The sequence below is a fragment of the Peromyscus maniculatus genome, chromosome 20, assembly GCF_049852395.1.
Source record: "Peromyscus maniculatus bairdii isolate BWxNUB_F1_BW_parent chromosome 20, HU_Pman_BW_mat_3.1, whole genome shotgun sequence".
NCBI lineage: Eukaryota > Metazoa > Chordata > Mammalia > Rodentia > Cricetidae > Peromyscus > Peromyscus maniculatus.
The window spans coordinates 58,704,415-58,731,258 of NC_134871.1; the positions used below are offsets into that span (position 1 = coordinate 58,704,415).

A 26,844-nucleotide genomic window follows, 5' to 3' on the forward strand; every position below is an offset into this window, starting at 1 on the left:
AGGTGTTTGCTGTTTGCCACTGTTCTAGGCAATGGTAGTCCTAACAGTTCTCTTTTCTGGAGCCATATGTCTTTTTCTATTACACATGCATCAGGTATTTTCCGAAGATGATAAAGTTGATCACTGACAAGCTGGATAGTGGTAGCACATGCCTTTAATAACAGCACTTGGGAAACAGAAGCAGTCGGATCTCTATGAGTTTGAGGCCAGCCTGGTCTACAGAGTGAGTTCCAGGACAGCCAAGGCTAAACAGAGAAATACTGTCTCAGAAAAAAAAAAGTTTATGAGTGACAGAAACTGGCCTTTATTTGTGGTCTTTGTAGCTAGGGAGTGTACTGCTATGATCTGGCCCGTTTACTTCCAGTTCTCTGGCTGGCTGTTATTATTTGGTTTCATGATGGGCCAAGACCCTCAACATGGGGCTTATTATTGTTAGCCAGCTCAGTGTTGGCTGGTTCTGTCTTTAACTGGAAGAACTGACACAGTGAATAGTCAAGTTTTTACTTTTCACTGTGTCTTCATCATATCTAAGGCGTAGGAGGATGCTCCTGAGAAAACCAAGAGACACGAAGAGCCTGGTAGAGCCCTTGATGTTTAGAGGGAATTTGTGTTAAGTCGCCTGTCTGAGACTTTGCTGGACTACTAGGTTGAGAGTTAGAAGACCCAGGAGCTTGCAGCCACAAGCAGGCCAAGCCTAGGCTAGTACTGGAGCCAGCTGCCAGGTGCTTAGTCCTCACTGTACAGCAGTTGCAAGGCAGATGCTGTACCTGTGAGTCGTAACGTTGTCCACTTGGTGGGATGGGAACTCAGAGGCAGGCAGGGTGCTTTGGATTGGATTGTATGCTCCCCTGTTATATATTCAAGCCCTAACCTAACACCCAATCTAGTCAGATTTGGAGCTGAGCCTTTAAGAGATGATTAAGAAAACAATGCCTGGTGGCACATGCCTTTAATCCCAGCATTTAGGGGAAATCTCTGTGAGTTCAAGGCCAGACTGGTCTACAAAGCAATCTCTGTGAGTTCTGGGACAGCTAGGGCTACACAGAGGAACTCTGTCTCAAAAAATCAAAGACGGGGAGGCGGGGGATTTAAGATAGATGAAGACATGGGGTAGGGATCTCAGAATTGGATTGGCTAAAATGGCAGCTATCTGTACTAGGAAGAAAACCAGCTAGCACCTTGATTTTGACTTCTACTAGACTCTTAAATTATGAGAAATAAATGCTGTTTTAATGCCTCCCCCCCCCCAGCCTGTGTTTTGCATAACAAGTTGAGCCAAGATATCAGTCAGTGGAGGACTCAAAGTCTAATTGGCTGGGATAGAAGGGTGGGCAGGAAAACCTGCTGGCCTCAGAACTTCTGTTGGCTTCAGAATGTATCCTGCATAGTATTGGCCTGGGCAAGTTAAAAAGTAGAGTAATTAACATTTGAAGATTTTGAGCCAGATGTGGTGGTGGTGGTGACTCATACCTGTAATCTCAGCAGGCTGAAGCAGAAAGAATACTGCTAGTTTAGACCGAGCCTGGGTTATAGTACTAGACTTGGTTTCAAACAAAACAAACAACGAGAAGATTTGGAGATCATGCTGGGTGCAGTAGCACACACCTTTAATCCCAGCACAGGCAGGCAGCTCTCTGAGTTCTAGCCCAGCCAGGGCTACACAGTGAGATCTTGTCTCAAAACCAAAACTAAACAAAAACTTTGAAGATGTAAAAAAAAAAAACCTTTATATCCCTGTTGACTGTCACCTACCTGGTGTCTCTGTGGGTAAGCATCTTATCTGTCTTGTCCAGCAGCCTCATCCTGTGTGTCTTCTCCATCCAGCTTCCTTCCTTTCGCTTACCTCTTGCTGCTCCTTCTCTGGAGTGTCTTGGTTCTAGAACCCTGAGCAGAATGAGGGAATGAAGAAAGGACAGATATGGGGCCAGGTGGGCCATGCACGCTGAAGGAGTTGTGCCAGCTGCCACATTGGGGAAGTTCAACATGTTTATTTTGTACAGCATAGGGGGAAGAGTTAGGCAGGAGGTGTCTGCAGGAGATGCAGATGCCTGAGATTTGAAACTGTAAACACCCGGGAGGAGGGAACCTGCAGTTGCTAGGGCTTTTTGTATATACTGGTCAGTTGTCTGTAATTAGGGCACTTGGACCAGAAGGCAGCTTTGCCTCTCTGAGCCTGACCCAGAGGAAAGGCTTTTCCACTTCCTATTGATCCCAGGCCTCGGTCCTTGACATGGCAGGCTCATGTCAAACAGTCCCCTCAGAACTTCTCAGGGTTTCCTCTGTCCCTACACTGCCCTGTGCTAAAGGTCTCTGTATTGCAACCCTTGTTTTAGGATATGACAGGAGAATCAACAGTTGGGTGGCTGGCACTTTTTTATTGCCACAGTAAGGAAAGTTTTCATTATAGAGGCCTGGAGTTATAGGATGTTCACTTCCAATTAAAACCATTATTCTCGTTTTCCCTTTCTCTTTTTGTGTCTCGAATTAGTCCAGACTGTGCTTTCCCTGCTCTTGGCCCAGTACTCAGAAAAGTTTGTTCATCAGGCTGTTTGATGTGTGTGTGTGTGTGTGTAAATATTTTTAATTTTAATTTAATTAACTTTAATTTGTATTTGGAGACAGGGTCTCACTTTGTAGTCATGGCTGGCCTGGAACACATCTGACTCTGCCTCCCAAAGGTGTATGCCACCATACTTGGCTAGATTTAATTTTATTTTTAGTTATGTGTTTGTGTATATGAGTGCAGGTGTCCTTGGAAGCCAGAGGCATCGGATCCTCTGGAATTGGATTTACAAGTGCTTGTGAGTCATTCAGTGTGGATGCTGGCAACTGAACTTTGGGTCTTCTGCAAGAGCAGTATTTGCTCTGTCTCTGTCTCTTACACACACACACACACACACACACACACGTACACACACTTCTTCAAATTTAATTTGGTGACGGGGCAATGGTGGCGCACACCTTTAATTCCAGCACTTGGGAGGCAGAGGCAGGAGGATCTTTGTGAGTTCGAGGCCAGCCTGGTCTACAGAGCGAGATCCAGGAAAGGCACAAAACTACACAGAGAAACCCTGTCTCAAAAAAAAAATTTTTTTAATTTGGTTTATTTTTGAGACAAGGTCTCACCATATAGCCATGGCTGTCCTGGACTCACTTTGTAGACTAGGTTGGCCTTGAACTCAGAGATTGGCCTAGTCTGCCTCCCAAGTACTGGATTAAAAGTATGTACTATGCCAGGTGGAAATGGTACATACCTTTAATCCCAACAGAGGCAGGTGGATCTCTGATTTCAAGGCCAGCCTGGTCTACAGAGCAAGTTCCAGGACAAGCTCCAAAGCTACACAGAGAAGCCCTGTCTCAAACCATGCACACACCCCGCCCCCCCTTAAAAAAGCATGCCTTACTACACCTGGCTGTGAGAACGTGTCCCCTCTCCCCCACTTGGATCTCACCCTGTAGACCAGGCTGGCCTCGAACTCACAGAGATCCTCCTGGCTCTGCCTCCCGAGTGCTGGGATTAAAGGTGTGTGCCACCACCGCTTGGCAAGAACAAAAAACACAAGGCTTCTAATTAAAAAAAATCTATCCTTTTTTAATTTAGAATTTTAAAATTAGAAATGTGGTCCTCCCCATTCCCTAGTTCTGTTCCATAGAAGCTAGTTCATTCAAATTCGTTAAAAACAAATTTTTTGTTTTGTTTTTGTTGTCTTGAATCGGGTCTTTCTGTGTAGCCCTGGCTGTCCTGGAACTCATATAGACCAGGCTGGTCCCTAACTTACAGAGATCTGCCTGCCTCTGCTTCCCAAGTAGTGGTATTAAAGGTGCTTGGCTCAATATTTTATTTTGTTTTTAATTACATGTATGTGTGTGTATCACAGCAATGGAAGTGCCCACAGAGACTTCAAGTCCTCTTGGAGCTAGAGCTCCAGGTGGTTGAGCTGCCACCTTCCAAGGGTGCTCAGAACTCAGTTCAGGTCTTCTGAGCCATCTCTCCAGCCCCATAGCATTTTTTTTTTTTTTTTTTTTTTTTTTTTTTTAAGAATATGAATGAGGGAGCTAAAGAAATAGCTCAGCAGTTAAAAGCACTAGCTGTTGGGGCTAAAGAGGTGGCTTAGAAGTTAAGAGCGTTCATTGGCTGTTCTTTCAGGGGACCCAGCAGGTTCAATTCCTAGCACACATATGACAGCTCACAGCCATCTATAACTTCAATCCCAGGGCCTCTAAGGGCAGTACATGCACATATTACACAGACCTACATGCAGGCAAAACACCCATGCACATAAAAACCTTTTTTTTAACCAAAGAAGCTGGGTGTGGCAGTGTATACCTTTAATCCCAGCATTTGAGTTCCAGGATAGCCAGTACTGTATATAGAGACCCTGCCTCAATAAATAAATAGATAAAATAAAATAAAATCTTAAAATTTTTATTTATTGTGTATGTGTGTGCATCATGCGTGGTGGCGGGTCATGCATGCCATTCATGGATATAGACCAACTTTTTGGAGTTGGTTGTTCCATCTACTTTCTCTCTCTCTCTCTCTCTCTCTCTCTCTCTCTTTCTTTCTTTCTTTCTTTCTTCGTTTGTTTCTTTGTTTCTCTCTCTCTCTTTCTTTTTTTAATTTTAAGAAGGGCTTACCATGTATCCCTGGATGGCCTGAAATTCAATCTGTAGACCAGGCTGGCTTCAAATTCACAGAGATTCCCATCCTTGCCCTGGCTTCTGCTTCCTAAGTGCTGGACTAAAGATGTGCGCTGCCATGCCCAGCCTCTGTCCATCACCTCTATGTGGGTTCTGGGGATTGAACTCAGGTTGCCAGGCTTGCAACCTTTTACCCACTGAGCCATTTTGCTGGTTCTACTACATTCAAATTCTGTAGGTATTTAATTCCTAGTTATTTATTAAGTTAATGAAATAAAAAGTAACTACTTGTATTTAAAGGCCTTCTGTATATTAGTTATTCTAAATTGTTTACATTAAATTATTTTTTTTGTTTGGTTTTTCGAGACAGGGTTTCTCTGTGTAGTTTTGGTGCCTGTCCTGGATCTCACTCTGTAGACCAGGATGGCCTTGAACTCACAGAGATCTTCCTGGCTCTTCCTCCTGAGTGCTGGGATTTTATTTATTTATTTATTTGTTTGTTTGTTTATTTTTTATGTATACAGCATGTATGACTGAAGGCCAGAAGAGGGTACCAGATCTCATTACAGATGGTTGTGAGCCACCATGTGGTTGCTGGGAATTGAACTCAGGACCTCTGGAAGATCAGTCAGTGCTCTTAACCTCTGAGCCATTTCTCCAGCCTGAGTGCTGGGATTAAAGACATATGACACCACCGCCTGGCTTTGTTTGTTTTTTAAGACAGGGTTTCTCTGTATATTCCTGGCTGTTCTGGAACTCACTCTGGAGACCAGACTGGTCCTGAACTCACAGAGATTCACCTACCTCTGCTCTGATGAAAGGTATGCGTCACCATGCCTGGCTAAATTATCCTTTTTCATTATAAGTATGTATTATCCTTTCAAAGACAAGGAAAATGGAGACAGAAAGAGAGGCTACTAGATTTGTTCAGGGCCTTTTTTTTTCTTTCTCTCTCTTTTCTTTTCTTTTCTTTTTTCTTTTCTTTTCTTTTTTCTTTTCTTTTCTTTTTTTCTTTTCTTTTCTCTTCTCGTCTCTTCTCTTTTTTCTTTTCTTTTCTCTTCTCTTTTCTTTTCTTTTTTCTTTTCTCTTGAGACAGGGTTTCTTTGTGTGACCCTGCCATTCTGGAACTCATTCTGTAGACCAGGCTGGCCTTGAAGTACTCAGAGATCCACCTGCTCCTGCCTCCTGAGTGCTGAAATTAAAAGTGTGTGCCATCATGCATAGCTAAATGAATTTTTTAAAAGAGAGGGTGTTATCAAGTTGCTTAGGTTAGTGATGAATTAGTAGTGATCCTCCTGTCTGAGCCTCTCAAGTCATGGGGCTACCAAGTTCAACTAATGTTTAGTTGTGATAAAATTTATGTAATTTGAAATCTACCACTGTAGCAATCCATACTGTATATCATCACTATTCAAGTTCAGAACTTAAAAAACAAATTTTTTTTTTTTACAAACCTTTTATCTTCCCAATTCTTTACCCCCTTGAAGTAGAATAAGGTAGGAAAGACCAGTTAGAACACACACTCATTTATTTAGTGGTTCTCCTCAAGCGCTGCTTGTGCTGCCCTTTGCCAAGCGTGGCTTCTAATGGTGCCTGGAACAGAAGACCTGGAGAAATGGCATAAAATAGTAGATTGTTGCCCAGTAACAGCCTGACCAGTTTCGCTAACTCTCCCCTCCTTGTGGTCTTTGAGTATAAAATGAGAATGCAAACTGGACCCCAAACCCAGGCTTTTCAGGAACTATCTGGGCTTTAGTCCACTGGTGAATACATTTCCTCTCATCTACTCTCATTGATGTTGGAGTGCTTATTCCAGAAGGATTTCTGAAGCTTCTGCACTGTTAGGGATGAACTCGGAATCTAGTACATGGTAGGCAAGCACTCCATCATGGAAATATAGTCTAGCCCCATCTTGTCAGATTGAAACTTTGTACCTACTATATCGAAGCTGTTAACTCACCCTTCCCTCAGCTCCTTGTCAACTAACTGCTGTTGAACTTTCTGTCTTTGAAACTAATTTCCTCATATAAATGGGTTTATATGGTATTTTTTCTTTCTTCCTGTTTTTTTTTTGAGACAGAGTTTCTCTGTGTATCCCTGGCTTTCATGGAATGTTCTGTAGACCAGGCTGGCCTTGAACTCACAGACAGCCTTCTTCCTCTGAATTTCCTTTTTGATATTGAGTAATATTCCATTGTTTATGCCCATCTTCTTTGGTATTGGGCATTGATGCAATGTCATATGTATGTTAAGCATACACCTTACCACTGAGCTACACCCCTCAGCTACCTGTGTCCTGTTTTGTTTATTTATTCATCTCTTGATGGACACTTGGGTTGTTTGTACTTTTAGGCTCTTATCTTCCAGTTTCTTCTTCTTCTCTTCTTCTTCCTCCTCCTCCTCCTCCTTCTTTTTTGGTTTTTCGAGACAGGGTTTCTCTGTGTAGCTTTGTGCCTTTCCTGGAACTCACTCTGTAGACCACGCTGGCCTCAAACTCACAGAGATCCACCTGGCTCTGCCTCCCGAGTGCTGGAATTAAAGGCGTGTGCCACCACTGCCCGGCCTTCTTTTTTTAATGAGACAGGATCTTTCCACATTTTTAGTATTAATTTTTAATAAACAAAACAGTGGATTTCATTATGATGTTCTCATGTATACATATCATTGTACTTTTTTTTTAAAGATTTATTTATTTATTATGTATACAGAAGAGGGCGCCAGATCTCATTACAGATGGTTATGAGCCACCATGTGGGTGCTGGGAATTGAACTCAGGACCCCTGGAAGAGCAGTCAGTGCTCTTAACCTCTGAGCCATCTCTCCAGACCCTCATTGTACTTTTTTATATTCATACTCCAACACCTTTCCATGTCCTTCCCCATGCTGATCTCCTTCCTCCCAGAGTCCCTCCTTCTTGCTTTCACATCTTTATGTATATGTATGTATGCATTAAATATATAAATATCTAGATTCTATATGGGGAGACATGAAGGGTTGTTTGTTTGTTTGCTTTTTTTCGAGACAGGGTTTCTCTGTGTAGTTTTGGTGCCTGTCCTGGATCTCGCTCTGCAGACCAGGCTGGCCTTGAACTTACCGAGATCCATCTGGCTCTGCCTCCCAAATGCTATGACTAAAGGTGTGCGCCCGGCCAAGCCAAGGCAACTCTTAGAAAACTTTTGACTGGGGCTTGCTTGCAGTTTCAAAGGGTCAGTCCATTCTCATCATGACAGGGCGCATGGTGCAGGAGCAGTAGCTGAGAGCTGACATCCTGAGCTGCAGGCTTCAGGCCAGAGAGACAGGGACACTGCTGTGGGCTGTTGAAACCTCACAGTCAAGAGCTGGGTATAATATCACACACCTTTAGTCTAAGCACTCGGGAGACAGAGGCTGGCAGATCTCTGTGAGTTTGAGACCAGCCTGGTCTATTTAGTGAATTTCAGGACAGCCAGGGCTCTGTAGTGAGACCCTGTCTTGAAAAAAGCCAAAAGAAAGAAGAAAGGAAGAAAGAAAGAAATGAAAGGAAGGAAGGAAGAAAGAAAGATCACTCAAAGCCCATCCCCAGTGACACAGCTACTCCAACAAGGCCGTACCTAATCCTTCCAAGTAGTTCACCAACTGGGCACTAAGCATGCAAATATACGAGCCTATGGGGATCAATCTCATTCAAACTACCACACCAGGAATGTGCATTTGTTAATGGTAGCAGTCTTCTGTTATGAAACTGGCAACTTCAATAGAAATCCTTGTCATATCCTTAGGTTCTTTTTATTTTTTTAAATTAAACAGGGTTACTGAAAACCAACTTCTTGCAACTGTATAATATTCTTTGAGCACATTCTCTCTACCCTGCTTTCTCCCTTTTCTTTTCTCACTCCCATTTGTTCCCCCAGACAAATTTGCTTCTACTTTCATATCATCTGTACATATGACATTATGTATCTATAAGGTCTAGGAGCCATAAATGAAAGAAAACATGCAACATTTATCTTTCTTAGACTGACTTAATTCACTTAATGTGAGTATCTCTAGATGCAAAGAAACAAAACAATGTCTTGCTGTATTGCCCAGGCTGGCCTTGAACTCCTGGCCTCAAGAGATCCTCTTTCCTCAGCCTCCTAAGTAGGTGGCACTATAACCGTGTTCACAGTACCCATTATCCTTGGATTGTTTGGTGTGACATTCTAACTACTGAACCAGTTAGTCAAATGTGGAGTGATTTATATTGTTAGTAATTTTTTTTGAATAAGTAACGAGTTTTTTAGTTCCTTAATTATGAAATGTTCCGATGATTTGGATACAACTAAACATAGTGTATCAGTTTTGTGTCCTTGTGACCAAATAGCTGAACAGAACAAGGGTGGAAAGACGATTTTTGTCTCACAGTTTCTGAGTTTTCAGTCTCTCTTGTCAGGGAGGGTATGGTGGAACAAAGTAACTTGTGGTGATATTGTGTTCCCCAAAATATTGTGTACCCTAATAAGCTTATCTGGGGTCAGAGAACAGAACAGCCACTAGATATAGAGGCCAGAAAATGGTGGCACACACACCTTTAATCCTGTTACTTGGGAGGCAGAGATCCATCTGGATCTCTGTGAGTTTAAAGCCACACTGGAAGCAGCCAGGTATGGTGACTCACGCCTTTAATCCCAGGAAGTGATGGCAGAAAGCAGAAAGGTATATAAGGCGTGAAAACCAGGAACTAGGCTGTTAAGCTTTTAGGCTTCTGAGTAACAGTTCAGCTGAGAGCCATTCGGATGAGGACTCAGAGGCTTCCATTCTGAGGAAACAGATCAGCTGAGGAATTGGCAAGGTGAGGTGGATGTGGCCTGTTCTGTCTCTCTGATCTTCCAGCGTTCACCCCAATACCTGGCTCAGGTTTGTTTTTATTAGTAAGACTTTTTAAGATTCCTGCTACAGTAACTTACATTATGCTCTTAAGGAAACAGAGGGAGAAAATGCCTGGACTAGGTGGCTTCTTTCATTTTCTCCTTTTATTCCATTTGGATTTCTACCTTAAGAATTGCTGCTGCCCACCTTTAATCCCAGTACTCGGGAGGCAGAGACAGATGGATCTCTGAGTTTGAGGCCAGCCTGGTCTACAGAGTGAGTTCCAGGACAGCAGCAGGACTGTTACATAGAGAAACCCTGTCTTTGGATTTTTGATACAGGGTTTCTCTGTGTAGTTTTGGTGCCTGTCCTGGATCTCTCTCTGTAGACCTCTGCCTCCCGAGTGCTAGGATTAAAGGCATGTGTCACTACCACCCTGCGAAACCCTGTCTTGAAAAACCAAAAAAAGAAAAGAAAAGGAAAAAAAGAAGCAAAGAAAAAAAATAGGGGGAGGGAGGCTGGGAATTAGGAGGTATTTCTAAGTGCCTGCAGGTAAGCATGAGGAACTGAGTTTAAATCCCAGCACCCTCTTAAGCCAGGAGAGACAGTGTTGTGGAACATTATTTCCTTTTTTTTTTCTCCTGGAGCTGAGGACCTTGTGCTTGCTAGGCAAGTGCTCTACCACTGAGCTAAATCCCCAACCCACATTATTTTAACTATGTAGAATTGTGTTACATTTGTTTGTGCTGCAGAATATTACTTTGAATGGCCAATAGCTAGGCAAGAGAGGGATAGGCAGGGCTGGCGGGCGGAGAGAATAAGCAATAGGAGAAATCTAGGCTAAAGAGAGAAGAAGAACGGGAGAACGAGGACTCGCCCCAGGCCAGAAGCCAGGCAGCCGCCTGACAGACGTGAGAAGCAGTGAAAGTAGGAAATACAGAAAGAAAGGTTTAAAGAAAAAAAAAGGCCTGAGGCAAAACATAGGGGAAGAGAAACAGGATTATTTAAGTTATAAAAGCTAGCAAGAAATAAGAGCTAAGACTGAACATTCATAACTAAAAAAAAAAAAAAAAAAAAAAAGAATTGGTGCTGCCTACTTCAGAGCAGGTCCCTCTTTCTCTTTCTGATTTTTTTGGAATAAGGTTTCTCTGTATAATCCTGGTTGTCCTGGAACTCACTCTGTAGACCAGGCAGCTTCGAGCTCTCAGAGATCCATCTGTGTGCATCACCACTGCCTGGCCAGGGTAGGTCTTAATAGTTCTTAGTTAATGGTCTCTAGAAACAACAATAACAAAAAAAAAAAAAAAAAAAAACCAAAACATGTTTTTAGCCATGCAATACCTACCTCTGTACCCCATACCATTTTATTTTAAATGAGTGTTTTACTTGCATGTATATGTCTGTATGCCATGTGCTTGTTGGGTAACTGTGGAGGCCAGAAAAGGGTGTCAGATTCCCCAGAACTGGAGCTGTGGTTGTTGAGCCATCGGGTAGATGCTTGGAATTGAACCCAGGAAGAGCATCCAGTGCTCATAACAAACAGCTGAGCCATAGTTCTAGCCCCCCCCCCCCCCCCCCCCCGCCCCCAGTACCAGTTTTTAATGTTGGTTTACACTTGTGTGACAGAATACCCATGTAAACAGTTTATGGGAGGTGAGATTTATTTAGTCTCTAGTCTGAGTGGTATTACCCAGTCATATTGGTGTTCGTCTACCATAGTCTATCAGATCATAGTCTGTATATCATGGGAGCCAGGAAGGACCGAAAAGAATGAGGGAAGGAGGGAGAGAAAGAAAAAGTCAAGGAAAGTATGACTGCTTAGCTAGCTTCTCCGTTTTCTGTTTTATTCTGTCCAGGCCCTCAGCCTATGAGATGGTGTCCCCTATACATTCAAGGCAGTTCTCCACAACTTAATTAATCATCTCTCAAAATGCCCTCAGACACACCCAGAGGTACTTTATTGCTCTCCTAGGTCTCAATCAAGATGACAATCAAAATAACAGTTCTTGATTTCTTTTGTTTGCCTTGTATTTTGCCTGACTTTTTCTGGCTGTCCTGGAACTCGTGCTATAGATCAGGCTGGCCTCAAACTCATAGAGATCATAGTAGATACCTTCCTCTGCCTCCTGAGTGCTGGGATTAAAGATGTACACCACCAACCTTCAACATTTTTTATTAGTATGATGTTGTCAACTTGACAAGATCTAGAATTACTTGGGAAATGGACTTCTGGTGCATGTCTATAGGAGATTATCTTGATGCAGTAATTGAGATGGGAAGACCTGCCCACCATGGGTGGCACCATTTTGTAGGCATTGCTCTTAGACTGTATGGGAGGAGACAGTGGGCTGATTACAGGTATTTGTTGATCTCTTCTTTGACTGTGAATGTAATGTGACTAACTGCTTCAGGTTCCTGCTGCGTTGATTTCTCTACCATGATGGACCTTGAACTGCGAGTTAAAATAAGCCCTTCCTTAAGTGGCTTTTGGAAAATATTTTATCACAGCAACAGGAAAGAAACTAAGAAAATTAACTTATAAAGGAAAATTAGTATTTTTCTCTTATTTTTCAGGTAAATAGGCTAAAACTCTAACCTGAATGAAAACATCTTTTTTAAAGTTGCATATATACAGAAGAAAAAACCCAAATGCTTTTTATTTTGCCTGAACACAAGATTTAAACAAGGTACAGCCATTGAAGGTAAGTTGATCTTTCTTTTCAATTAAATTCTACTTCGTTCGTTGTTTTTTGGTTTTTTTCAAGACAGGGTTTCTCTGTGTAGTTTTAGTGCCTGTCCTGGATCTCGCTCTGTAGACTAGACTGGCCTTGAACTCACAGAGATCTGCTGGCTCTGCCTCCCACATGTTGGGATCAAAGGCATGCGCCACCACCGCCCAGCTCAAATTCTACTTCATTGTACAGTTTACTCAAATACGTTGTATAGATGGACATTCAAAGATTGGATGACAGTGAAATCTTTTGTTTCTGTTTTTTGAGGTGGGGGTCTCACTGGCCCATTGAAAGCCTTTCTTTTATAATCCAATTTGATGTTGGAATTCTCTGTCTCTCTGACAGGATCTCACTATATAGTCAAAACTGTTTTTGAACTTATGATCCTTCTCCCTTGTGCCCTGAATGCTGGAATTCTGGGTGGACATCACAACACTTGGTTCATGTAATTTCTTGCCAGCATTTTGTTGTACTAGAAATTCAGATAGCACTCTAAAGAACAAAAGACAGGACACTGAGCATTATGGCAACTCTTTTGCTTTGTACTAAAGAAAGCATTGATTTTCTTCAGAATAAAACATACTCTGTGTCCTGTTTCTTTTTCTGTTGCTGTGATAAAGCACCACTTTTCAAAAATGAATGAGACATAAGTTCGTAGGTTTAAGAAGCATGTTGTATCCCAACTAATATGAAATAAGAGAGAAAATAGGCTGACAAGGTGGCTCTTATTGCACAAATCTGATGGCTTACCTGAGTTTGATCCTTGGAACCCATGGTGGAGGGAGAGAATTGACCCCTAAAAGCTGTCTTCTGATTTTTAGACATGTGTGATGGCACATTTGCTCCTGTACTAACACACATCACATACACACACAATAATGATAAATAAAGCTTATTGTTTATTTATTCATTCTTTTTTTTTTTTTTTTTTTTTTGAGACAGAGTGTCTGTATGTAGCCCCAGCTGTCTAGAACTCACTACATAGATCAGGCTGGCCTCCAACACACAGAGACAACTACCTCTGCCTCTCAAGTGCTGGGATTAAAGGCATGGGCCACCATACCTGGCAGTGATAAAGTTTAAAAAGTGAAAATAGAAAAAAAATAAGAGCTAATTTGTGGCTGGACAGATAATAAATTTCAGTTTAGATTCTAATTCTCTCTTGGCAACAATCTCTACCACAGAATGTTCTGTTGGACTCTTTCATGGAACTGTAGGATCATATGATCATACGGGCGACACTTGTGTTTGAATCCTACCCTCTGTCTTCTGATTGTGTCACCCTGGAAAAATAAAGAAGCAGAACTTGAGGCTCCTTTCATTCATTCAGTGCTGGGTAAGCATGTAGGAGATGTTGCCTGTAGCATGTTGTTCTTGACAGAATCTCAAGAATAGTTGTCACAACGGGAAAAGCATCCTGCTGTGTTGATATACTAAGTCCAAAGTTGGTTTATGAATAAGGATGCTCACAGTGGTAACCAGCAGGTCATCTGTGGAAGGAAGAGTATGGCCTTCTCCATAGTTAAGCATCTTTATGGAAGATAGGGTATACAGAGACCAGGCATGGTAGTTCACACCTGTAATCCCAGAATTTGAGAGGCTGAGGTAAGAGTATAACCATAAGTTCAAGACCAGCATGTGCTACTGAGACCCTGCTTCAATTAAACAAACAAACAAACAAAAGTTTGAAAAAGAAATATTCAAGAATTGGGCCTGCAAGATGGTTTAGCAGCTAAAGACACTCATGAATTTAAACAGATGAAATGTATATGAAGACAGAATTAGTGAACTGTAACATGTATCTGAAAAAAATATTCAGAGTTGTTGAACTGAGAGATGGGAAATAGAAAATGAGATTAAGGAAAAATAGAGTTCCTGTAAAAATGATATAAATGGATAGTTGGGATTCCACTGTAAAAATAGGGAAAATGGAGGCACAGCATTATTCGAAGTATCAAGGGCTTTAAACTTTTCAAAAACTAATAATACGTAAGTCCATAGACTTATGAAGCATGTTGTATCCCGACTAATATGAATTAAAAAGAGAAAATGGGCTGGTGAGATGGCTTGGTGGGTAAAAATGTTTATTGCACAAGCTTGATGACCTGAGTTTGATCCCCAGAACCCATGATGGAGGGAGAGAATTGATCCCTTCAAGTTTTCTTCTGACCACAGACATGTGTGATGGCCTGTGCCCAAAGATAGGAATTTGATCGAAGAAAACTGATGCCCACAAATTGATCACACACACGCACACTCACTCACTCAAATAAATAAGTAAATGTAAAAAGACTAAGAGCTGAAGAGATGGGATCATGTTTAAGAGCAATTGCTTCCCTTCCAGAGGACCTGAGGTTTTTACCAGCCCAAGGGCAACCACACATGTGACATACAACACACACATAATTAAAAATACATTTTGTATTGTTGGGGTTTCGTTGTTGTTTGTTTTCATTTTTCGAGACAGCATTTCTCTGTCTGGCCCTAGCTATCTTGGAACTCACTTTGTAGACCAGGCTAGCCTCAAACTCAGAGATCTGCCTACTTCTGCCTCCCGAGTTTTGGGATTAAAAGTATGTACCACCAGGGCTGGAGAGATGGTTAAGAGCACTGGTTGCTCTTCCAGAGGTCCTCTGCACATGGTGGCTCACAACCATCTATAGTGGGATCTGATGATGTTCTCTTCTGGCATACAGGTGTACATGTAGATAGAACACTCATATACATAAAATAAATCTTTTTAAAAAAGTGCACCACCACCACCTGGCTAGCCTCTTTTTTTTGATATTGTTATTGTTATGTACATATACATGTATATATGTGTGTGTATGCACAAAGATATAAATACAACCTAATGAGTCTGTTTTTGTTTGTGCGTGTATATGGTTTCAAGGCTGACTACTCTGTATTGGACAACCAGTTAAGGTGCTCATCTCTGGGAGAGGCTAATTCTCCTTCTCCCCACAGTTATTAGTTGCCTGTAGTTCTTTATCTAGAAGTGGGATCCATGAAATTTTCCTCCTTCCACATTACCATGTCTGTTGACATGGCCGTCATTATAGTCTTGTTTATGCTGCCATTTCTAGGAGAGACTGGCTCTTACAGCCTTTCTACTCCCTCTTCTGAGATGTTCTCTGAGTCACAGATATGGGAGCTGTGTTATCTGAGGCTGAGCTCCTGTTGATCTCTGGTGGGGAGCACATAAGTATGACACGTGTGTAGTGACTGAGAGCTATGCATCCTGATCCACAGGCAGCAAGTAGACAAAGTCACTGGGCCTGGCATGGGCTTTTGAAACCTCAGGCCCCAACCCCCCAGTGACACACCTCCTCCAACAAGGTCACACTGTCTCTAGCAAGAACACACTTCCTCCAGCAAGGTCACACCTCCTAATCCTTCCCAAACAGTTTATGAACTGGGAACCAACATTCGCATATATGAGCCTACATACTGGGCATTCTCATTCAGACTACCACATCCATAGTGCATTCAGCTTACTGCACCTCCACCTTCTCTGAACCCTCCCAGCCCCTTGACCCCACTCTACCAGGCCCTTTTCTACCTACATTTACGTCTTAATCGGTGACCACCAGTTTGGAAATGGCATGGGAGCACAGTGGGCCCCTCAATGAAGTGTTTGTGTCCTTAAATTCCCTCCATATTCCTTAGTCAGTATGAATAGAGGAAGCCGAACCTGTGAGTCCTCCAGGATTGTTCTTTCTTTTCACCACTGTGTTGTCTATGCTCAATTCCTTGCATTTCTGTGTTAATTTTACGAATAGCTTGTGAGATCATAGGTAGGATTTAAAAACAAAACAAAAAACTAAGTGGAGAATGGTGGCACGTGCCTATAGTCACATCCATAGGTAGGATTTAAAAACAAAAAAACAAAACAAAAACCTGAACTAAATGCAGTGAGTGGCACACTCCTATAATCCCACCGTTTGAGCGTGGAAGCCACAGGATCAGTGATTTATGATGATTCTCAGCTGTACAGAGAGTTTAGGGCCAGCCAGGGTGGGCTACAGAAGACCCTTTCTTTAAAAAACAACAAAAAACCCAGTCCTTAGGACTAGAGAGATGGCTTGAGTTAAGAGCACTTGCTGCTTTTCCTGAGGACAAGATTTTGATTCTCAGCACCATGTCAGGCAGCTCATGAGTATCTATAACTCTAGCTCCAGAGCATCTGTGTATGTGTGCGCACACACATACACAGACACATATACATAGAAATAAAAATAAAATCTTAGCCAGGCAGTGGTGGTGCTCACCTTTAATCCTAGCACTCAGTAGGTAGAGGCAGGCGGATCTCTGTGAGTTCGAGTCCAGCCTGGTCTACAGAGCAAGATCCAGGACAGGCACCAAAACTACACGAAGAAACCCTGTCTTGACCCCCCCCCCCCCCAAAAAAAAGATTTTGTTTGGTTTTTACAAGATTTTTCTGCGTAGTCCTGGGATTAACGGCGTGCATCACCACTGCCGGCTACAAAACAAAATCTTAAAAAAAACTTTTGATATCAGTTTCCATCCATATCTTATTGTTTTTAGAGAAAGTAATCTGTATGACACTGGTCATCTGAAGTTCTTGTGTTGGGGATTATATTTGTATTTTTGGTTGTGAGCCTAGCCTTTAATGGCTGAGCATTCTTCCCAACCCAGTTGCTTATATTTGTAAATGTTACATTGGATGTTGGAAATTTTTGTATTCCATTTTTAGGTGTTTAAGTTTCCTTAGCAGCCTGAGCTTATTCAGCGCAACTGTAAGAAATAACAGAGAAATCCCTTGTGTCCTTTACCCATTTCCCCCATAATGAAACTTTGTTTTGAGAAAGGCTCTCAAATAGCCCATGCTGGCCGCCAGCTCCCTGTGCAGCTGTGGCTGAGCTGGAACTACTACTCTTTCTTCTGCCTGTCCTTCCAGGTGGCAGGATTGCAGGCCAGCAATAGTAGAAATGTTTTACAGAGTTCTAACCAGGAAGTGGGACTGTCACAGTCTACTGACTATTCACACCTCCCAGTTGTTTGTTTGTTTTTAGGCTGATTCTTGTTGGCCTGAAGCTTGTATGTAGTTCATGTTATCCTGGAACTTACAGATACCTGACTGCTTCAGCCTTTCAAATGCTGGGATTGCAAATGTGTGCTACCACACTCAATTTGACCTCCTCAGTTCATTCTCTCTCTCTCTCTCTCTCTCTCTCTCTGTGTGTGTGTGTGTGTGTGTGTGTGTGTGTATGTAGTCATGGACTTGAACTTGCTCTGTAGTGAGGGATGATCTTGAACTCCTGATCCTGCCGCTTTCACCCCCCTAGGGCTGGGATTGCAAGTGTGCACTCCCATGCCCGGTTGTCATGTCACTTTTATAACCATATTTACTTCCCTTTTTCTCCTCTCCTAATTCCCAGACACTGGAAACCAAGAATCTGTCTTTTCATGTTGCTGTGATACAATATCCTGATGGGAGCAATGTAAGGTGGATAGTTTATTTTGGTCCACAGCTTAAGGGTATAGTCCGTCAAGCACCCGGAGCAGTCTTGGCTGTGTTGCATTCAGTTAGGAAGAGGAGAGCAATGAATGAATGCTTGTGCTGAGCTGGCTTCCTCCTTTTTATGTGGTCTAGAACCCAAGCCTAGGGAATCATGCTCCCTACTCCATGGGTGTGTCTGCTCATTTCAGTTAACCTAATCAAGAGACTCTATAGCACGAATCCAAATTGGTCTTATAATAAAAAGATATTGGGGTAAATGCTGAAAGATCAGAGACAAAGGAACGAGCCACAGCCACCTCTCACCTCATCAACTCCTCGGCCGAAAAGACTGAGCTCCTGTTTCCTCCCCTTTATATTTCTTTTCTCCGTCCAGCCATATCACTTCCTGTTCAGCCTCCCTAGTGCTGGGATTAAAGGCATGTGTGCCTCCAAATACTGGGAGCAAAGGCATGAGATCCCAAGTGCTGGGATTAAAGGTGTGTGCCACCACTGCCTGGTCTCTATGGCTAACTAGTGGCTGGCTTTGCCCTCTGGTCTTTAGGCAAGCTTTTTTTAATAGAGTATACACAAAATATCACCACAAGACTCCATCACAGGTATGCCTAGAAGTTTGTCTCTCTCTAGGTGATACTAAATCCTGTTAGTAATACTATCCACTACACTGTCCTCCTGTTTCTAATATTTTTTAAAGTTGTATTTATTTTGTGTGTATGAGTGTATGGCCTGCATGTATGTCTGTACTACATGCATGCCTGGTGCCTTCAGGTGTCAGAAGAGGGCAAGGGCATTAGATCCCCCAGAACTGGAGTTACATATGGTTGTGAACCACCATGTGGGTGCTAGGATTCAAACCCAGGTCTCTGCAAGAACAACTAGTGCTCTCTTAATTACCAAGCCATCTCTTCAGCCTCTGTTTCTAGATTTTTATTTATTTTTTATTTATTTATTTATTTTTTTGAGACACGGTCTCTCTTAGTAGCTCTGGTTGTGCTGGAATTTGCTTGCTATATAGACCAGGTGGGCCTTGAACTCACAGAGATCCAGCCTGCCTCTGCCTTCCAAATGCTGTGATTAAAGGTATGTACCACTGCGCCATTTCTAAAATTTTATCACTTAAAATGTTGCACTGGAGCTAGGCATGGTGGCATACTCTTAAGCTTTCAGGAGACTGCAGTGAGAGAATTGTGAGATCATATCTCAAAGAAATGAAACAAAACAAAACCAAATCCACCAAGCCATCAATGGAATCATAGTATACAACTTTTTGGCATTTGTTTACTTTGCCTAGTAATACATTTCTAGAAACTTATTCAGTTTTTGTACCCATCAGTAGTTCCTTTTGGGGGCTGGGGATGTAATTCTTTTGGTAGAATGCTTGCCTAACATGAAAAGCCCTGGGTTTGAGCCCAGCTCAGAACCAGGGAGGCAGAGGCAGAAAGATTGGGAGTTCAAGGTGACCCTCAGCTATATATAAAAAGTTCGAGGTTATTCTGACAAACATGAGACTCTCTCAAAAAACAAAAACAAAACAAAAAACAAAAAACAAAGGTTTTTTTCCTAATCATAAAACATTTATTCCACTTACATGAACTTAGTACATATGTTAACAATTGTGCTTGGATAACAATTATGCTTGGAATTGCACATGGATTTTTCATATGACATTAAACAAGAGTAGCCATCATTTAAAGTTATTTCCTTGTTAGCTGTTTCTATAGCATATACATTTTAGGCAGGAAAATAAGAAAAGAATGATAAATTTTCCTAACTTCCTTGCATGGTGGCCATGTTAACTTTCCCAGATCATTGTGGTTTTAGTACATGAGCTATCAGAGTGAGCACAATAGCACTTTTTAATCATCCTGTTTTCCTTACTGTGTTGGCTCCATATGCTGCATTTAGTTTGTATTTTGAAGACTGTCCAAGCTGGTGCCAACCTTTAACTCCCCTCCCCCCTTTTTTTTGGTTAGCATACAAAAAAATGTGATTCTCACTTTCTGTTTTGTTTTGTTTGATACAGGATCTTAGCAGGTAGCTCTGGCTGTCCTAGAACTCACAGTATAGAACAGGCTAGCTTCGAACTCAGAGATCTGCCTGCCTCTGCCTCCTGAGTGCTGTGATTAAAGGCGTACCCTGCTGTTATTCTAGCTTTTGACTGTTATAAATAAAGCTGCTGTGAAGGTTTTTGTGTGCATTTAAGTTTTTGTTTCTCTAGGATCAATGTCCAGGGCCAAGGCAGTTTTATTTGTATGGATTTCTGTTCACTGCTGCACTATAGAGGTTGCAGAATCTCTTAAGGTTTGTATGTTTATCATGCTTAGATCTTTTCTTTCTTACCTTGTATAACGTTGCCTCTTATTGTTTTTTGCCTTAAAGTTTATCAGATATTAAAATTGTATCTCAGTTTTTGGTTCCTATTTGCCCTCTGTGTTTTTCAGTTGTCCTATTTCTGCCTTGTTCAGTTTTTAAAGTATGTCTTTGTTTGAGACAGGCTTCCTTTCTATGTCCTTGGCTGTCCTGGAACTCTCTATGTAGACCGGACTGGCCTTGAATTCACAGAGATCTGCCTGTTTCTGCCTTCCAAGTGATAAGACCAAAGGTGTGTGCCACTATGCCCAGCTAAAGTATATTGTTTAGAGTCAACATTGTTGGAATTTTTAAAATTGATTTAACGTTATTTTGTGTGCATTGGTGTGAAGGTATCAGATCCCCTGGAATTGGAGTTACAGACAGTTGTAAGCTGCCATGTGGGTGCTAGGAATTGAACCCAGGTCCTCTGGAAGAACAGCCAGTGCTCTTAACTGCTGAGCCATCTCTCCAGCCTTGTTGGAATTTTTTATATCCAGTCTGAGAGACTTTTTCATTGATAACTTTATCCCACATATGGCTGTTGACATTATTAGTGCTAGTTTCTGTCATTTTATTTCATACTTTTTTAAAGATTTATTTATTTACTAGGTATACAGTGTTCTGTCTGCATGCCAGGAGAGTGCGCCAGCTCTCATTACAGATGGCTGTGAGCCACCATGTGGTTGCTGGGAATTGAACTCAGGACCTCTGGAAGAACAGCCAGTGCTCTTAACCTCTGAGCCATCTCTCCAGCCCTATTTCATATTTTTTATTTACTAATATTTTAGTTTTGTCTTTATTTTTTCTTTCCTATTTTCCATATGCTAGATTATGGTAGATGTTTCATTTTGAGTTTTGCTTTTGTTTACTTTATTGCTATTTTTTTAGTTATGCATTCTGTTGTGGAATATTATTTTAAGGTGTGTTACATTTGTTTATGCTGTGGAACATTTGTTTAATGATGCAAAGCTGTGTTGCATTCTTTTTTTTTTTTTTTTTGGTTTTTCGAGACAGGGTTTCTCTGTGTAGCTTTGCGCCTTTCCTGGAACTCACTTGGTAGCCCAGGCTGGCCTTGAACTCACAGAGATCCTCCTGGCTCTGCCTCCTGAGTGCTGGGATTGATTAAAGGTGTGCGCCACCACTTTATTGCCCAGCTGTATTGCATTCTTTTATGTTGCATTTGTTTAACTCTGTGAAGCTGTGTTGCTGTGCCTGTCTAAAACACCTGATCAGTCTAATAAAGAGCTGAACAGCCAATAGTGAGGCAGGAGAAAGGATAGGCAGGGATGACAGGCAGAGAGAATAAATAGAAGGAGAACTCTGGGAGGAAATGAAGAAAGAGAAGAGAACAACGAGAGGAGGATGTTAGAGGCCAACCACCCAGCCACCCAGCCACCCAGCCACCCAGCCACCCAGCCACCCAGCCACCCAGCCACCCAGCCACCCAGCCACCCAGCCTCACAGCCTCACAGCCTCACAGCTATCCAGCCAACCACAGAGTACGTGGGAAAGTAAGATATACAGAAGTAAGAAAAAAAAGTAGATGGGATAATTTAAAGTTAAGAAAAGCTGGTAAGAAACAAGCCAAGCTAAAGGATGGGCTTTTGTAAGTAGTAATAAGCCTCCATGTGATATATTTGGGAGCTGAGTGGCAGGCCCCCCAAAAGAGCAAAAATAACCAACAGCAATATTCCCTTTGTTGTGGATATTAAGACCTTTATTCCACTTACATAGTTTTTAAGCTTAAAAATATCTCTTCCATTTTCCCAGTAACACAGCCCCTTTTCCTTGCCGTATCAACAGGTAGAGAAGCCTCTACTGAACATCATTCTGGTCACATAAATGGCTGTCCAAAAGAATGAATCTTTAGTTGATAGAATAATAGCTGGGTATGGTAGCACATGCCTGGAATCCTAGACTTTTGTGGAGGTTAAGCAGAAGAATTTTGAGTTTGAGACCAACTCTAGCTATGTTGTATAAGCCAACCTGAAAAAAATCATGAAGAACAAAACCAAACAAAATATAAATTGCCTGAGATGAGCATGAGGAGCCAGGTATTTTTCTGTTTTGCTGTTTTTAAGTCATAAAGATTTTGTTGTTTTGTTTGTTTCTTCTTTCCAAGACAGGCTCTCTGTGTGTAGCCCTGGATGGGCTGGAACTGGCCATGAGGATCAGGCTAGTTTTGGACTAACAGAAACCTACCTGCCTTTGCTTCTTGAGTTTAAAGGGATTAAAGGTGCGCAATACTATCCCCAGCAGTCACACAGATTTTTAAAAAATTTGTTTTTATTCTTTGTAATTATATGTAGGTGTGTACACCTGCATGTGGGTATGTGCACATGCATGCAGTGCTTATGGAGACCAGAGGCATTCGATCCCTTGGAGCTGGAGTTAGAGAAGGTTGTGAGAACTCAGGTCCTCTGGGAGAGCAGAAAGAGCTCACAACCACGGAGCCATCTCTCCAGCCAGAGTCATACAGATACTAAATTATAGATTATTTTATAGTAAGCACTTCTTTGCTTGGAATTCATTCCAAATCTTATATATAATTTCATAGGTATTTTATCAGCAATTACTTGTTTGTTGTTTATTTTGAGACAGGGTTTCTCTGTGTTGCCATGGTATCCTGGAACTCACTCTGTAGACCAGATTGGCTTTGAACTCAGAGATCCACCTGCCTCTGCCTCGTAATTGCTGGGATCAAAGGTGTGTGCCACCACCACCTGGTACTCTTAATAATTCTTTACTGGTTTTTGTTGTATACCACACAGGTATTATTTATAGTAAATAAACAGACCCCCTTTAAGTTTTCAGTTTGTGACGGTTAGTTTTATGTCAACTTGACACAAGCTAGAGCCATTTGGGAAGAAGGAACTTCAGTTGAGAAAATGTCTCCATTCGATTGGCCTGTGGGCAAGCTTGTGGGACATTTTCTTGATTGGTGATTGATGTGGAGAGCCCAGTTCACTGTGGGCTGGTAGTCCTGGGTGCTATAGGAAAACAGGCTGGGCAAGCTATGAGGAGCAAGCCACTAAAGAGCATTTCCAATAAAGGCCTCTGCTTCAGTTTCTGCCTTGAGTCCTTGCCCTAACTTCCTTCAGTGATGAACTGTGATGTGGAAGTGTAATTGAAATAAACCATTTTCTCTCCAAGTTGCTTATGGTCATGGTGTTTTGTCACAGCAGCAGTAGAAACCCTAACTAAGATGGATTGGTACCAGGCCATGGGGTATAGTGTTGACAGTCCTGACCATGTGTTTTGAGTTGCTCAGAGCTCCATGGGCTGTTCTGTAGAAACTTAGAAGACAATGGTGAAAGCACTGCATGAGATGGAGGCCTGGCTTGTGAAGTTCCAGAGGGAGGCAGAGACTCAGGGCTGTTTATGTGATATTTTGAATTAAGAATCTGTGGTCCTGGTCAGTTGAGGCTGAAGAATTGGCTGTAATTAACAAGAGACTAGAACCACTGAAGTGAAACCTTTGTTTTGATGGGGTAATTGCTGCTGGTTAGCTGGAGCTGAGAAGTTAGTGGTGATGAAGAAGAAACCAGTAACATTGAGAACAGTGTATCTGGGAGTTTTTTTTCCTGAATGTCAGCACACAGAATCTCTGGAATGGAGGGAGCTGAAGCTATACCTGGGGCTTATAAGAAAACCAAACTGAGCAAACCAGAAACTCAGGGCAAGAACTTCAAACCAGAACTTCTTGCCCTGAGTTTCTGCCATGACTTCCTTCAATAATGGACTGTGATGTGGAAGTGTAACAGAAAAAAAAAAACCCAAATTGCTTATGATCATGATGTTTTATTACAGCAATAGAGATCCTATTTAAGACACAGTTCTACATTACCCCCAAATTCCCTTTAGTCACAGTGTAGTTATTCTGTGCCATATCCCTGTCCTTGAACAGCTTCTGCTCTCCTTGCCCTGGATATGTTTTACATATTTCTGAACTCGTTTATAAATGGAACCATTTAATATTGGCCTTCATCCCCTGTCACTCATCTGTGTTGTGCTTGTTGTATGTTGTGAGTAAGGTTCCATTGTATGGGGAGATCATTCACCTGTTAATAGACATCTGAGCTGTTGCCTGTGTGTAACTACTGTCAGGTGGCTGTCAGCCTTCACTCAGTCTTTGTACAGACATAGTATTTAATTTTTCTTATGTTGGACCTGAGAGTAGAATTGGTAGATCACATGGTAAGAATATGCCTAATTCTGTAAAAAAGCTGTTCAACTCTTTTCAGAGTGGTTGTACCACATTAGAGCTCTCTTCCTGGAAGTGGATAGGAGTTTGAGTTGTTCAGTGTCTTCATCAGCACATGGGTGGCTTTTGATGTTAGTCATTCTGGTAGGTATGTATGCAGTACAGCCTCACTGCAGATCGCTGGTTACTGTGATACTGATCCTGTTATAATGCACTTACTGTATGGGTTTTTGTTTTGTTTTGAGATAGGATCTTACTGTGTTGCCAAGGATGGCTTCAAGTTCATGGTCCTCTTGCCTCAGCATTGCAAATTCTGGGATAAAAGGTGTAAGCTAGCATGTATGTTTTTATATCTTTTAAAGTAATGTATCTCCAATTTTTAAAATTAATGTTTTGTTGTCTTATAGCTGAGTTGTAAAAAAATTTTTATGATGTAAATATGGATAACTTTTCAGATATATGTCAGAAATTAGTATAGATTTATATCTGAACTGTACATTAATATTTTTCCCAGCTTGTGACTTATATTTTTATTTTACTAACTAAAGGAATTGAATTTTTTACATCTATTTATTCCATATATGTGCTGTGGTATATTTGTGGACATCAGAGGACAAATTTTCAGAGAGTAAGTTCTCTTCTTCTACATGGATCCTGGGGATTGAACCCATGTCATTAGGCTTGGCAGCAAACCTCTACCTGCTGAATCATCTTTTTTTTTTTTTTAAGAATGTAATGTTTTTTTGTTTTTTTTAAGTTATTTATTTTTATTTTATGTGTATTGGTGTTTACCTGCATATCTGTGTGAGGGTGTCAGATCTTGGGAGTTACAGACAGTTGTGAGCTGCCATGTGGATGCTGGGAATTGAACCCAGGTCCTCTGGAAGAGTAGTCAGCGCTCTTAGCCACTGAGCCATCTCTCCAGCCCCATGAATCATCTTACTGGTCCCAGGAATTTCCCCACCCCCTTCTTTTTTTAATTTTTTTTTTTTATAGATGCTCTCAGTGTGTGGTAATCTGGCCTTGCCTCCTGAGTGGGGATGTGGCTAAGGCACAGAAATGTTCTTTTCTTTGTCTCTGTCTCACTATTTGTCTCTTTCTTTCTCTCTCTTAACATTTATTTGCTTATTTATTTAGTGAGGGGACACACAAGTGTTACATACAGCACACAAGAGTAGAGGTCAGAGGACAACTTGAAGGAGTTGGTTAGCCCTTTCTGGGTTTCTATGATTCAACTCATTGTCAGGCTTGGCCACAAGATCTCTTACCCACTGAGTCATACTGCCAGCCCCAGGAGATTATAATTTTGTGGGGGTCTGATTCATTACTTTTCCTTCCATAAATTGATTTCTTATATCATTTGAACCCCAAAGTTTAGTTTTATTTTTTGTTTGTGTACATGCACGTGTGTGTGTGAGTGTGTGTGTGTGTGTGTGTGTGCATGCATGCGTGTGCTGTGCAAGTAGCACACATAAAAAGGTCAGAGGACAAGTGACAGTTCTTTCCTACCATGTGTGTCCCAGGGATTGAACTCAAGCTGTCACTCTTGATGACAGGTGCCTTTAACCACTGAGTCATCTTGCTGGCTCTCAGAAGTGCACAATTTTGTGGGAGTCTTACTTATTACTTTTTCCGTCATAAATTATGTTTAGTGTGTCTTATGAACCTCCAACTTTTGTTTCTTTTCTTTTCTTGTTTCTTTTCCTTTGCTTTCTTTCTTTTTTTTTTTTTTTTCCAAGACAGGGTTTCCTCTGTATAACAGCTTTGGCTGTTCTGGAACTCACTATGTAGACCATGCTGGCCTCAAACTCACAGAGATCCACCTGTCTCTGTCTACTTAGTGCTGGGATTAAAGGTGTGTGACACCACCGACTGGCCTTCATTTCTTGCTTTTTAAAACACTTAGTCACATTACTTTTTGTTGTTGTTTTGAGATAGTCTCACTGTGTGTCTTTGACTTATCTGGAATGCTTTATGTAGACCTAGGCTGGCTTTTAACTCACAGAGATCCACCTGCCTCTGCCTCCCAAGTGCTGAGATTAAAGGCATGCAATACTATGTCTGGAGGATATCACATTTATTTGTGTGTGTGTGTTTATGTGCTTGCTTTGATTTGTATGTGGCCAACAGAGGACAGCTTATGGGAGTGGTCCTCTCCTTTCACCGTGTGGTCTCAGGGATTAAACTCAGGTTCTCAGGTGTGGTGACTAGTGCCCCTAGTCACTGAAGTCATTTGCTGACCCTCCCTTTCTATCCCACCCCGCCTCCATAGTGCTGGGCAACAAACCCTATGACCTTGTATATGCTCGGCAATGGGTCTACCACTGAGCTGCATTCCCAGTCTCCAAACATTGTCTTCTAGATTTTCTAGTTGTAGGTTTTATGATTAAACCTGTGATCTATATCATGTTAGTTTGGGGTTTGGTGTGAAGTAAGTGTTGAACATCAGCTTATTTATGTGTATTAGTTTTCTGGAATAATTTTTGAAAAAGACTGCATGCACACACACTCACACAACAACACACTTTTCTTTTAATTGATTTTGTACATTTATTGAAAATTAATTGAATACATAATAGTATCAGAGGCTGCTGTGTCAGGGCCCA

The 26,844-nt window shown here is 41.7% G+C and overlaps 1 protein-coding gene across 22 annotated transcripts in view; it reads left to right on the forward strand.

Moving 5' to 3' along the window:
- Ppp6r2 (protein phosphatase 6 regulatory subunit 2) overlaps window positions 1-26,844 on the forward strand; it is a 100,365-nt gene that overhangs the window by 16,352 nt on the left and 57,169 nt on the right. For 2 of the 22 annotated variants that reach the window (XM_076556591.1, XM_076556582.1), the window contains exons 2-5: window positions 12,043-12,170; window positions 13,385-13,536; window positions 19,901-19,983; window positions 22,161-22,270. The exons of 1 other annotated variant lie outside the window; for it this stretch is intronic. The gene's annotated coding sequence lies outside the window, so the exon portion shown is untranslated. Of the gene's footprint in view, window positions 1-12,039; window positions 12,171-13,384; window positions 13,537-19,900; window positions 19,984-20,176; window positions 20,285-22,156; window positions 22,271-26,844 lie in introns of those variants that run through there. 19 more of the 22 variants (XM_076556592.1, XM_076556583.1, XM_076556590.1 and 16 more) reach the window with 14 other exon arrangements.